Raw genomic sequence first — 14514 nt, 5'->3', positions numbered from 1 at the left:
ACTCCAGCCAACGATCCGTTCGAAAGCATTCACCTCGCCTTCTTCTTTTCTGTCTCTTGAGTCTATCGGACAGCTGCTGTTGTATGGCTCGTGCTAACACGTGCGCTGCTTTCTGGATTGGCGATCTGTTTTCCGCGGAGTACGCCGTTCGCTGTCGGGAGGGCATGAGAATTGTTGAGCACGGGTAGTTTGAATGTGGCTTGTGCCATTGCCCCCCTTCCAAAACGGCAATATTCACAAAAATGCTCTCACGTGCGTCAGTCAGCCTTCGGTTAACCTACCAACCAGTGAAGTGGCTTACCTAGATGACTTTTCGACGCTGAGAGCAGGCCAGCGATAGCCATTTGCTTGCTCGCCATGACATGTGTGGTCTTTCACCTCAATTTTTCTATGATGTCTTCGTAGGAGACACGCAGGTTTTTTTGCGTTTTTTTAACTCTGAGATTATAGCTGTTTTACGGTTTTTTAGATTGTAGTTTTACGCATGCGTTTCCGTGTTCTGTGTAGGATATAACCTGGCCTTTTCTCTGAATAAACATTAGTTTGTGAGCGAGCGTCTGTTTGACTGTGTATTTTGTTTCTTGCCTGCTAACGCGCTCTAAATACCACTATGTTCAAATACAAACTGAAATTTCCGTAGCCCTCCACTAAGGCATCTCTCATGATTATATGGTGGTTTCTGAGAAGTTAAGCCCCACATATCAATCAATAACATAAAAACTCGCCCAAATTTCAGTGCTTTCAAACATACAGTGGTTTCATAGCGCATTCGAAAACGTTTTATGCACTAAGTGTTTAAAGTACGCCCTAGAAACATGATGTCACTATCATGTTCAACTCCTAAAGGAGAAGCTTTAGGGTCCCCTAATTTTTTTTATTTGTTACCACTTTGCCACCGCCTCTTGACCATATGTCCTTACAAAACAATCTATGTGGAAGGGACAACTTCCGAGACACGTACTGTGCAGTGAAGCCAAATTTCTGTTCATATTGGAACATGAAGTTCGCAAGACAGCATTAGGCTCTCTACTAGTTCATCAAGTTTTTTTAGCACACTTCTGGCGTTAACCTTTCCAGCATGATTGATTGATAGATATGTAGGGTTTAACGCCCCAAAACCACCATATCATTATAAACGACGCCGTACTGCAGCTGGGCCCCGGAAATTCCCACCACTTGGGGTCCCTTAATATGTACCAAATCTTAAACACAAGGGCCTACACCATTTTCACCTTCATAGAAAATACAGCCAGGATTCTTTTCTGTGACCTACGGGTCAGCAGCCGAGTACCTTAGTGAATACTGCTAGTCCCTAGACCACCTTGGCGGCGCCCTTCAGCCCTGTAATTTTTATTTTACTACATTTTTTACTGATAATTAGGGCCTCAGAAGACCATAGCCAAAACGTTTAGTCAGTGGTGTAAGTATTCATGGATTTAGAAAGAGAATCGAATTAAGTTATCATGGCCCTGTAATGAAAAAAGAAAAAAAAGACCCCACTTTTCCGAAGGAAATCGTGAAGAAATGCGAACGCATTTCGTAGCGTTCATAAAGGTGTTTCGCACGCGATAACCCACCGTTAGAATAGAATGGAATGAAAAAACTTTATTTCCGCCCTGGAGGAGGCGCTTAGCGTGTAGCGGGCGTCTCCCACGTAGGGACCGACAGGGAGTACCTGGCTGCCGCTTCGCGGGCCTGCTGGACAGCCCATAGCTGGTCGGTGAGAAGTGAGCTCCTGAGGGACCTCTCCCACTTGTTTGAGGTAGAGTCGGGAGGAGTTTTAGGGGCGAAGCTCTTTATAACAACACCTGTTTGTCCCTCGCAGCCGTGGTAGTGTATACCAAGTATAACATTTTGACCTCCAAGGTGGTGCCGGTGAGAGATTTCTTCTGTGCGTTGTTGAACAGTAAAAGATAGTGCTCAGTGTGCATGCCAATAGTTGCTAAGGGGGACTGAGAGACAGAAACATTCGGCTTTTAGTTAACGCGCATGCTGCGATCCCCATTAGCAGCCATTGGCATGTACATTGAGCACTATCTAACAAGAAAAGGTTGCTACGTTATACTCGCTGGGTGTAACCTTTTTAGTTTTAGAAAGATTTAGCGAGCGTTGAGCCGCAGTGCCATGAATACAATGAACTAGTATATACCATGAGTGAACTCGGGGTGGTTAAAGGTGGGAAGTAGATACGAAGCGCAAGCCGTAAGAAAGTAAAAGCCGAATTCTCCTGTCTCTCATTTCCCATTAGCAGCCACTGGCATGTACATTGAGCACTATCGTACAAGAAAGGGTTGCTACGTTATACTAGCTGGGTGTAACCTCCTTAGTTTTGGAAAGGTTTAGCGAGTGTTGAGCTGCAGTGCTATGAATACAGTGAACTAGTATATACCATGAACTCGAGGTGGTTAAAGGTGGGAAGTAGACCCGAAGCGCAAGCCGTAAGAAAGTGTGTGTGTGCCACCTCTCGTTTAGTCCTTGGAATGTAAGCTGGACGGCGGTGCTTCTATATGGGGAATAAATGATGAAAAGATGCGAGATGGTGGTACTTGGAGTGTTGAATAGAGGGACGAATGGACACACAGACAGAGGCATGGAAGGGCGCATGAACGGACGCAGGAACGGATGCATGGACGAACGCAGGGACGGACGCACGAAGAGACTCACACACGGACGGGTGGATGGACGCATGGACAGTCACACAGACGGACGCCTGGACGGACGAATGCTTCGCCCCACTCTCCATCATTCACTCCGTGGATATTCTGCCATTTTTTGTACACTCCCAGAGCATGTGTGCGAGTGATGCCATGTGTCCACATGATGGGCATGTGTCGCTAACGTAAGCATCAGGATAATAAGCGTGAACTGTGGCAAGGTTTGGGTACGTGTGCGTCTGTAATAGGCATAGAGTTAATGCCTGCGGTCTGTTAAGTTTTGGATGTGGGGGTGGGAAAATGCGGCGTTCAAGGTAAATGTGCTTTGTTATGTCAATGTACGTAATGAGTGTATCTCGATTCGTCTCTAACTCAGCAAGATGGGGTCGCCCTGTGGCGGTGCGGTCGGTAAGTGCGCGCGCTGCATCATGGGGGATCTCGTTAAGGTTGGATAGGGCACCTGGCCGAGATGGGCGGGGAACAACATGACAGTGTGGTGCTTCAGGGCTCTCGGGTCCGCTCTGCGCAGGATACGTAATGCCTGGTCGGAGATGATTTCGCATTCGAAGGCTTTGATGGCCGGCCTGGAGTCGCTGTAGACGAATTACCGTTCTCTGTCGAGCATAGCTATAGCTATAGCTACTTGCTCCACTACTTCGGCGTTTCGGGTGAGGATTGTGGCAGGGTTCAGAATCTACTGCGCGGATGATACCGCGACCATGGCGAAGGCTCGGTTGTTGTGATAGGCAGCGGCTTCCACGAACGAGACGTTGTCCGCCTCCATGTCTATGCGCTTGAGAACGGCGGACGCTCGCGCAAGGCGCCTGCCTATGTTTTATTCGGGGTGTACATTTCGCGGAATGGGAGCGATCATGATAAGGTCATGGATTTCACGGGAAATTAGAGTCAACTCGGGGGGGTCCCTGGCCGTCGAGGAGAAGAAGCCGAGCTCGCACATAATATGGCGACCCGCCTTGGTGGTAGTGAGTCGGGTCGATTGCACACGTTCCTGAGCTTCGGTGATCTCTTCTAGCGTGTTATGTACGCCAAGCTAGATGAGTTTGTGCATTGGAGTGGTGATATGGAGGCCAAGGGCTCGTTTGACCACCTTGCGAATAAGCACAATGAGTTGATCGCGCTCAGCATGCACGTAGCCATTTGTGTATAGTGGCAACTTAGGTAAAACGGCACAAAACGAACGCGTCCGCGAGACGCAGCAGGTTGTCTTTTTTGAGGTCATGGTGCCTGTTTGCTAGAATAAAGAATTTTTTCTTACGCCGTGCAGCCACACGTGGCGTTTTTCTGTCGCGAAAAACACGGGGAAAGAATCATCATCATTATCAGCCTGACTACGTCCACTGCCGGACAAAAGCCTCTCCCATGTTCCGCCAGTAAACTCGGTCGTGTGCTCGCTACTGCCACTTAATACCCGCAAACTTCCTAGTCTCATCTGCCCACCTAACTTTCTCTCTCCCCCTAACTCGCTTGCCTTCTCTCGGAATCCAGTCTAGAATTCACCTGGACTTAGAGAAGGAACGACGGAAACTGATATGCAAGAAGCCAGGTTATGAGCTATCACTGAGAGAGAAGGTACAGGAATTAAGAGTCTTGCTTCTTAACACATACTCGGCTCTTATCGAAGCAACCAGCCTTAGCGGGGTTGCAATGAATCTGACGAGTATCATTACGGAGTGTGCAATGAAAGTAGGAGGCAGGGTAGTTAGACAGGACACTGGCAAGCTGTCCACAGAGACGAAGAACCTCGTTAAGTAACGTCAAAGCAAGAAAGCATCAAACAAAACAGACGAAATAGAATGGCAGAGCTTTCGAAATTGATAATAAGCGTAAGGTATCCGATATAAGAAGGTATAACATGGAAATAATTTAACCCGGCCTGAATAACGGAGGAAGCGTCAAAGCAATGAAGAGGAAACTTCGGATATGCAAAAATCAGATGTATGCACCAAGGGACAAGAAAGGCAAAATAACTACCAATATGGATAGAATAGTTAAAATAGCGGTAGAGTTTTACAGAGATCTCTGGAGTTGCTGGAACAACCACGACCTTAATGTAAGAACTAGCAGTAACGCAGGTGGCATCCCACTAGTAATGATAGAAGGAGTCACAAAAGCATTGGAGGAAATGCAAAGAAGGCAAATGTGCTGGTGAAGATCGGATAACATCAAATCTGCTTAAAGACGGAGGACAGGATGGGTCAGAAAAAACTAGCCACCCACCCTCTTTATGAAATGTTTCCTGACGGGGAGGGTACCAGAGTTTCGAAAGATTATTAACATCATCTCAATAGATACGAAAAAGGATGTCAAGGACTTGAAGAATCACAGGCTTATCAGCTTGCTCTCGGTCGTATACAAACTATTTGCAAAGGCGATTGCTAACAGAATTAAGACAATATTGGAGCAAAATCAACCAAAGGAACAAGCAGAATTTCGAACAGGCTACTCAACAATTGATCACATTAGTACTATCAATCAGCTAATACTATAGAAATACTTAGAAGACAACCAACCACTATACATAGCCTTCATAGATTACGAGAAGGCTTTTGATTCAGTAGAAATATCAGCAGTCATGCAGGCACTGCAGAATCAGGGTGTCGACGAAGCATATCTTAACATCCTGGAAGAAATATACAAAGGATCAACGGCCACCATAGTGCTCCATAAAGAAAGCGACAGAATACCAATCAAGAAGGGTGTAAGACAAAAGGATACAATCTCCCCAATGCTATTCACCGCGTGCTTACAGGAGCTTTTCAAAGGTCTAGAATGGGAACAGCTAGGGATCAAATTTAATGGAGAGTACCATTGTAACTTGCGCTTCGCCGATAACATTACATTGCTGAGAAACTCAGGGGACGAATCGCAACTCATAATTACTGGATTACACAAGCAGACCAGAAAGATAGGTCTTTAATTTAATCTGCAGAAAATGAAAGTAATGTACAACAACTTCGAAAGAGAACAGCGCTTCGAGATAGGTAATAATGCACTTGAAGTTGTACAAGAGTACGCCTACTATGGACAGGTGATAACCGCAGAGCCAAACCATAAGATTGGAGTAGCTAGAAGAATCATAATGGGGTGGAGCACATTCGGCAAGCACTCTCAAATCATGACTGTTACATTGCCACTGTCCCTCAAGAGGAAGGTATATAACAGCTGCATCCTGCCGGTAGTCACCTATGAAGGAGAAACCTGGAGGCTTACAAAGAGGATTCAGCCTAAATTCAGGACGACGCAGCGAGTGACGGAAAGGAGAATAATAGATGTAACCTCAAGGGACAAGAAAGCTGAGTGGATCAGGAAACAAACCGGGTTGAAAGACGTCATAGTTGAAATCAAGAAGAAGAAATGCACATGGGCCGGGCATGTAGCATGTAGGCAGGATAAAGGATGGTCCTTAATGGTTGAAGAATACTATGAAGAAAACAAAACAAACGGCGTCTTCGGATCGGCGTTGGCGTTTCGCAGTGGTGTCTCGAGCACACATTTCCGGTTGTTCTCGAGAGGTGCCAAGCCAGCGAACGATCGAGAGTGAGGCGCGAGCAGAGGGGAAAGTGGGTCGCATGGGGGAGAGAGAGTGAACGACGAAAGAAGGAGCGTCGAGGCACTCCACCTACCCTCTCGTACACTCTTTCACACCACATGCTTTGGTCACTATGGGCGATAAGTGCGCCCGCCCCCAGCTATTGCTAGGGAGAGGGCGATGGACGGATCCCGACGGACTCGTGACAGAGCCCGACTAAGAAATGTATTCGCATTTAAATGAAGGCAAATCTATTGCTGCTATGTCCTAAAGTGCACAAAATTTTAACCAATATAATCCAGTGTGGAAGCTCTCAAAACAACTTCAGGACTTCATCCCGAAAACGCCACCCTCCCACTCCCGCTTACTCACCTCGTCGTCACCCATGGATTCGGTCAAGCATCTTCTTGTAACGGAACAACGATGGTGTCGATCGCAGTGGGGGTAGTTGAAAAAATAGTTTTTCAAAAAATGAGCAGGCTTTGCTTTCGTTTCGTTATTGAGGTTCTAGGAAAAAGTTTTTGCGGTATCGTCACTTGAGGACACCAGGGCCGAAAGGGTTGAATAAAATGATTCTAGGTGTGTTACTACTGGGCTGTAGTTTCGCATTTTTCGTATTTGTAGACATATTATGCGCAGTTGAAATCGACGGTGTGTTTTGCGGTGGGCCGGCTTTCCGCGATATGTCGTTTACTGGGTTCCATGTGTAAACCTAGCCATCGACTTTCAGTTTATGAAACGATAGTTTGACTTTCGTTTTTTTAGCCTTTTCGTTTGCTGCATAGTGGCATGAGTGCGCGCGCATGCAGTGTTTACTTTTTGAGATAAATCTTTGAATATGAATAGCTGTGTACCCTTGAGTTTATAACAAGATAAGGTTTATTTTTTTTTCGCTGTAGTCAAAAAAGTGTAGGATGATTGGTCTTTCTTGGTTAGCTTTATAGGTGCCTATCCAACAAATTCTTTCGGCGGTTCTTATTACTTCGACGCTGAGTGTTCGTTTCAGAACGTCTTCTTTCACCTTCTTTTTCAGTAAGATGATATCATTGTTACACTATTCGGCTACACCATAATTGATCAAAATATTGCGCTGACTCCTGTTTTTTTTTAAATCCTCCAATTTTAGTGCAACGCTTTCAATTTCACCTTTCGTGGTATCGTAGCTTCATATTTGGTCAATCTTTCTTTTCAGTGTTTGAGTCGTCTTGATATAGTATTCGAATTCAGTAAGCCAGGTTTCCATATTATCTACAGGTCTACTTTTTTAAGGTAGGGCCTATCAGTGCTGCGGAGTTGCCACTCAGGAATTGGAATGAACCGGAATATTTCCACATTTACGCGACACCGACATGAAATGGAAACGAAATGGCGACAAAACTTGGAGGAATAAGATAGGAACAGAATTAAGACTTCTTTTTTTTGAAATTAGAGCACGTTTTTGTTGACGTAGTGCTTTTTTTTTCAAACTTCAAACATTTTGAAATCAGAACGTTGAATTTAACAATATTGAAAAGGCTTGGCTGATTAGAAGTACATTTTTAAGCAACGCAGCTACCATAAGTATCTCCTTATATAGTGTGTGGTGCTCCAAAGTTTCTCTCGATTCTTCGCGTAACCATGGCACTATGCCATGGTATCTGTCTTGCGGAACTATATCATGGCAGCATACCCACCCTACACCATGTGATATTTTTTTTGCCCCTTTGTGGCGCCTCAGTAGCCTGCTGTCTCCCCATCCTTCACTTTGTTTCTGTTTCTGCCACCGGTGGTGACTCGGACGCATATCCGAAAAGGTGCTTCTCTAAGTTGTGATGCATGTTGACGCCGGCGCGATGCTTGTGTTTACTGCAAGCTTTTGTACACCCGCTTGAACACCGTCTTGCCACATATTAAACCCTCTTCCTTTTTTTTGCAGTACTGTGTCCCTGCCTACACACACGGGTGCCTTTGCCTGAAACCCTATCGCAAATGTCTGTAAGCCAACACAGCACACATTCGTACATTATTGATTGATTGATTTGTGGGTTTTAACTTCCCAAAACCATGATATGATTATGAGAGACGCCGTAGTGGAGGGCTCTGAAAATTTCGACCACCTGGGGTTCTTTAACGTGCACCGAAACCTGAGCACACGGGCCTACAACATTTCCGCCTCCATCGTAAATGCAGCCACCAAAGCCAGGATTCGATCCCGCGACTTGCTGGTCAGCAGCCGAATACCTTAGCCACTAGAACACCGCGGCGGGGCCACATTCGTACATGATGAACTGCGTGCGAGATGAACTGTTGTGCAAGATGAACCATTCAGAGAGAGATAGAGAAGACTCTTGAAAACATTGGTTTGGATAGCCAGCCAAAGCAGGCGATCCCAATTAACCAAGATGGCAAAAAAACCCTACGCGATGATTAGCAACGCAGTTGTTTTAGCATTAACGCATTTAAGCTTGAACAATCTTAAACCACCGTTTGCTTAAACATGTACTATTAAAGAAAGGCGTGCTTATTCACTTGATGAGTACCAACCGTTTAGTTGTGTCAAAAAGCACTAACCTCCTCGTAAGTGCGGGTAGTAAAATACCGATCAGTGAAACTTGCTAGTTTGCAAAGTAGTTCGTGAAAAGTGCTAACTCGAAATACTAATACACAACTGAATTTTTAGTCAACGAGTGTTTATATGTGCTCGTGCATTGTCACACAAAGATAAATTAATTACAAAAGTATATATAGGATAATCACCTAGGCAATCTTGGCCAACTTCCAACGATTTGTGCGTTGCTAGGATGTAGTCGGCAACCGACTTCACTGGCCCCCAGCTATTTTAGTGCAAACGAAATTGATTGGCGCGTGATTTGTGCATGTCTATGCACGGAACATAGGAGCGAACCGAATGACTTTTTTGTTAATTAAGCAAAATTTGCAGACACCAAAACAGCTTGTTTAATTGAAAGATTTTACTTTTGTATTGAGCGCGAAGGATAGAGTTATTACCACCGGGCGCGAAATAGAAGCGTTCAAATGCTACATGACTTGCTGAAGGAATTCAACCTATAGATGGTGTAGCCGAGTGCCTTGAGGTTGGGCGTGAAGTTCGTCTTACGCATTTTCAGGGAACCAGTCACACACGCCTCGATTGAATATACACGGCAGTAGAGGCGATAGCTAAAAGCAATTTTACCTGTTTCTTTCTCTGACCACTGTCTTGTACATTGCAACGTGAGACACCAGCGAAAAGAAAACAAATTCAGTTGGGATTTGTGTAAAATTAACGCTAAACTACTTCGGGATGACAGTTTCAAAATCTTTGTGATTGAGGAAATTAAGAACGTTAAAGTGATTGGTGCATGTAATATTGGCGAGGAATGGGAAGCTTTAAAGCAAGGCGTTATAATTAAAGCCACATCGAGATCTAGTGCTTCAAACATAAAGAAAGAATGAAAGAAAATGAACTCATAACAACGATTAAAAATTGATACAACTAAATTTTCAGGAGCCCAGTGCATATAAAGAAGTTATTCGAACGATCAAAAGTCGAATTGAACTATTTGAGCTGGAGCGCTTAGTGAGGAGCCTCGAGCGAGTACATAAGCGAGTGCAGAAGCGTGGGCTATGAAGGGAACTCCTGCTAAACGCGCCCTTGGAATCGAGAAATCACAGGCGTGTCGTAATCACATCGACGTAATAGAGGAAAATGACATTCTGCTGAATACTAACAGCACTACCGCACAAGCCTTCTTTCGGTACAACAAAAGCCTCTTCGCAGCCGATGTCACAGAACGAGCGCTCAAAAAGGGCGCGCCGCCAAATTCTCGCGACGAACCACCGGAGTGACACCGCGAGGTCAACGAAAAAGAAAGAAAAAGAAAACAAACATCTAAAGGCTCCCCGGGCGCGCGAGCCTCTCCTCTCGGAAGCGTGGCTTTGCCGACGAACCTCCTCACCCCACAACGGCGGCCGAGCAAGCACTGGATTTTTCTAGAAGGAAAGGGACGTGGTCATACCGAGTTGAGTCATCCGCCGCGGAGGGCATTCCGGCCGTCTCGCTCTCTCCCCAGCCTTCGCTGCGTATCGCGCCGACGAAATGACGAGAACCTTCTGGAATCTCGCGCGGAAGGTATTTAATCTAGCAGCCGAGACGAGAGAGCAGGAGAAAACGGAAGTTAGCGCCAGAGTGCGTAGGGATTCCGCCGTGTAGTCGGCGAAGGTTTTGTCCATAGGAACAAAGCAGGAGCGTGAGGTTTCCTGGAAGAGAAACTTCGGAGGAGAAGACGGAAGTCAGCGCCAGAGCGCGTAGGGTTTCCGCCGTGTAGTCGGCGAAGGTTTTGTCCGCAGAGACAAAGCAGGAAAAGAAGAAGAGGATTTCTACCTGAGGGGTGAAGGCTCGAGCTACAGGCAAGAGCGTGTGTCTACCGCTATCGAGCGAGGACGCGTGGCAACAGCTGCGTGAGTGAAGCCGACGTGTTTCCGGCGAAGAAGTTTGAAGCGTGGAGAGAGGCCAATTGAAGACGCGAGGTTTCCTGGAAGAGAAACTTCGAGGGCGCGGAACGACAACAACGCTGGACTTTGAGTGAGTGATTCTCGGAAGAGTATCTTCCAGACTTTTGTTCAAGGAACTTTGGACTGGATAGGTTTTCTATCTCTTTAGTCTTTCAGTGTCTTGGTTTTTCAATGCAGGCGACTGCATTGTAGTGCGTATCGTTGTCTGTGTCCGTTGTTTTGAGTGTGGCTGATTGTACTGTGTAGTACGTTGTTTGATTGACGTATTGTATGTAACCATTGTGGAGTGTGCATTCTTGTGTATTGTTTTCGATCTGCCATTTTTGAGAATATAATATTTGTTTTGTTTATCAACTCTCGGCTCTGACTTGTTCTTTGGGCCACAGCCAGCGTCCGCTGGCGCGCCAAAAAGGACCACTTCTAAATTGTCCACGCTTTCGTGGTGCGGTTCGGGGGGCCGATGCTTCGGCTCTTGGAATTAGCCCGGCGATCGCCTCCCTTATTAACGGGACCTGTGTGTGACAGCCGAATTAGTGGACGTTACGAAGTTCAAGAAAACTACTTTCTTGAGCCGGATGTCGCAATTATCCGTCGAAACGAAAGATGCATTAGAGAGGCCTGTAACAGTCTCTGAAATTGAAAAGGCAATAGATAATCTCGCCACTGGAAAGTTCCCTGGGCCTGATGATCTCGGTGCGATATGAAATAAATCGTTTAAAACAGAGGTATTACCAGTGTTAGAAACTGTCTTCAAGGAAGCCTACACAATCAAAGCAATACCAGCTTCATTTTCCGAGACGCACACTATTCTAAAATCAAAGATAGATGAAAAATCAAGATTAAAATAGTTTCGTCATATATTCCCATTTCGCTAACCAACACTGACTACAAAATACTCAAGAAAGTATCGGCAGCTAGGTTGCAGTCCGTAATCACCTGAATAGTTGGGGCGCACCAAATGTGCGTTATCAAGGCACGCTCAATGTAATGAACTTACACATAGTGCTCCGTGTCCTGGAGAGTTGCGATGTTTTCCATTCTCTCGTTGCGATCCTCCAGTTTGACCTAGGAACGCTTTTGACTGCGTACTGCAAAACGTGCTATTCTGCATACTGGAACATGTCAGTACTGAATTGGTTATTACAGAGGGCTGAGTTTTGGCACATAACAACTGTAATACGACACTAATTACTAACAAGGTACCGGGGTATCTCATTAGGCTGGAACGTTCTGTACGCCAGGACTGTCCAGCAAGTCCGCTCTTGTTTGCATTGTACACAAAGAGCTTGAGCTTAGCCATAATAGAAAACGAGACCACCCCCTCTTTTAAACTTCTTGACGCCGAGCTAAAAGTTTTGGCATGTACTGATGATGCAGCACTGTTTTGTACCACCAAAGAAAGTGCACAAAAGACAGTTGCCGTTGTTCAAAACTTTGGAGAAATTACAGGCAGTTGGGTGAATTAGAGAAAGTGTTTGGGGTTGTGGCCCTGCGATTGGACATCAACCCCAGATAATTATGCTAACGTTAACTGGTTATAAATTCCAATAAAGAATCGAAGTATACCTTTCTAGCACTGCGAAGACATCAATGAGTACTGAACAGAACATATAAAACAAACGCGCGAAAAGACAGCGCAGTGGAACTGCAACTGTCTCTCAATGTTTGCCAGATCCATTGTATGCAACATATTTTAATAACCATATTATGGTATGTGATTCAGGTTTTGTGTTGCTCACGATTGGACGTACAAAAGCTGCATAGGGTACTTGCTGTGTTTATATGGGGTCCACTTGAGAAAGTTTTAGTAGAAGGAATCTGTTACGAAAAGTGAAACAGGGGTAAGCCTGTCGCATCTGTTCGTGTGACAACTAGTTAATCGTTATTTTGTTTTTCGTGATTTTCGACACCCCTTCTTGAGAGCTGTATGCCAATTACGCCTTTGTCATGTTTTGCATAACTTTGTGGTTTGCGCCGCAAGCATGCTCGGAGCCACGCGAGGTTTCTTCAGGGAGGTTGCGGACAGTGGCCGCTTTTTGCGAGTTTGATTTTCAAGTGAATATCTTTTTTCGTTCGAGCGAAACAAATTGCATAAAGACATACGCGACATCATTTTTACCGGCTCCTATGTATAGGTAAATTATTATCGGGAGAAAAGGCAATAATGCTCTGAAGCGTGTTAAGAATATGAAAATTCAGCCGAGTACAAAAACTTTTTTTCTCGTTACATTCGGGCGCCCGTTAAGACTTTTTTTTTTGCAGGTAGAGAATTTTACCTGCCATGGGGTTCGAACCTCTTGATCTGCCGAAAGCCAGAGACAATAGATCAGGTATTTTCGCATTGATGGGAAGGGGTATACTTTTCAAATGATTTACAGAGAATTCTAAAAAAAGAACTTCTGTCTAGTGGCTAAGGTATTCGGCTGCTGACCCACAGGTCGCTTGATAGAAACCTGGCTATGGCGGCTGCGTTTTTGATGGAGGCAGAAATGCTGTGGGCCCGTGTGCTCAGATTTAAGTGCATGTTAATGAACCCCAGGTGGTCGAAATTTCCGGAGCCCTCCACTACGGCATCTCTCATATACATATGGTAGTTTTGGGACGTTATACCCCACATATCAATCAATCAATCAATCAATCAATCAATCAAAAAAGAAACATTCCTCACATTCACTGGATATCAGGTTTTCAACAATACAAAAAGAGGATGGGCTGCCTATTGGTTTTATATTGCTGCTCCGCCTCCATTATCTATGGCGGCCTAGAATTGCCGGTTTCTACTGTGACCCTGAGAGGTAGCCTGCACACATGCTTCTTTGCGAGAGCATTGCTCAACACGTTGATATACTCAAACAACAAGACTTTGTTCCGGATTGCCTCTCAGTGTGGAACTCTTGGTAAAGCTAATAAAATTTTAGCGCTGTAACCACTAAAAGCCTCGCGACTGTCCTAATATCTTTTCTGTTGTGCACATTATTGTTCATAGTGACCTATATTGATGTTTGCATCGTGTGCATTAACTGGTAATGAAAAAAAAAACTTGTAAAAAAGCTCCTTCATGGCTGAGTGGCTGACTCCTCCCACTCACAATTCAGTGGTCTATATATATATATATATATATATATATATATATATATATATATATATATATATATATATATATATATATATATATATATATTATGAGATGTGACAGACAATAATGCCAAGGAATGAATAGGGGAAGTTATTAGAACCAATGTGATGTAAATAAGAAGAAAGAAAAGTGGGTGAAAAAATAACTTGCCGTGAGCATGCATCGAACCTACGACCTTCAAATAACGCGTTCGATGCTCGAACGTATTACGAGCTGCCCGCTCGTAATAAGTTCACGTGCTGCGTGACGCTACACAGGCTCATAAAAGGGTGTTCCACACTCGCCGCTATGGCTACAGATGGCGCTGACTGACACTTCCACGTTTAAATTCACATATATATTCAATAAAGTGGCTGGGAGGATAGCCGCCGTGATAGCTCAGTAGTTAAAGCATCGAACGCGTTATTCTAAGGTCGTAGGTTCGATTCCTACTCACGGCAAGTTATCTTTTCAACCACTTTTCTTTCTTCTTATTTATATTCCACTTGCTCGAATAACTTCCGCTATACATTCTTTGGCATCATTGTCTGTTAGATCTCAATAATATTGTGTCAAAACACGAAAAAACGAGCCCTTATGTACACACTTCTTTCCGTTATATATATATATATATATATATATATATATATATATATATATATATATTGGTTTCGTTCTGAGTGTTGACAGTGGTTCTTCCT

Source organism: Rhipicephalus microplus, chromosome 2, assembly GCF_043290135.1.
Source record: "Rhipicephalus microplus isolate Deutch F79 chromosome 2, USDA_Rmic, whole genome shotgun sequence".
NCBI lineage: Eukaryota > Metazoa > Arthropoda > Arachnida > Ixodida > Ixodidae > Rhipicephalus > Rhipicephalus microplus.
This window is presented reverse-complemented; position numbering follows the sequence as displayed.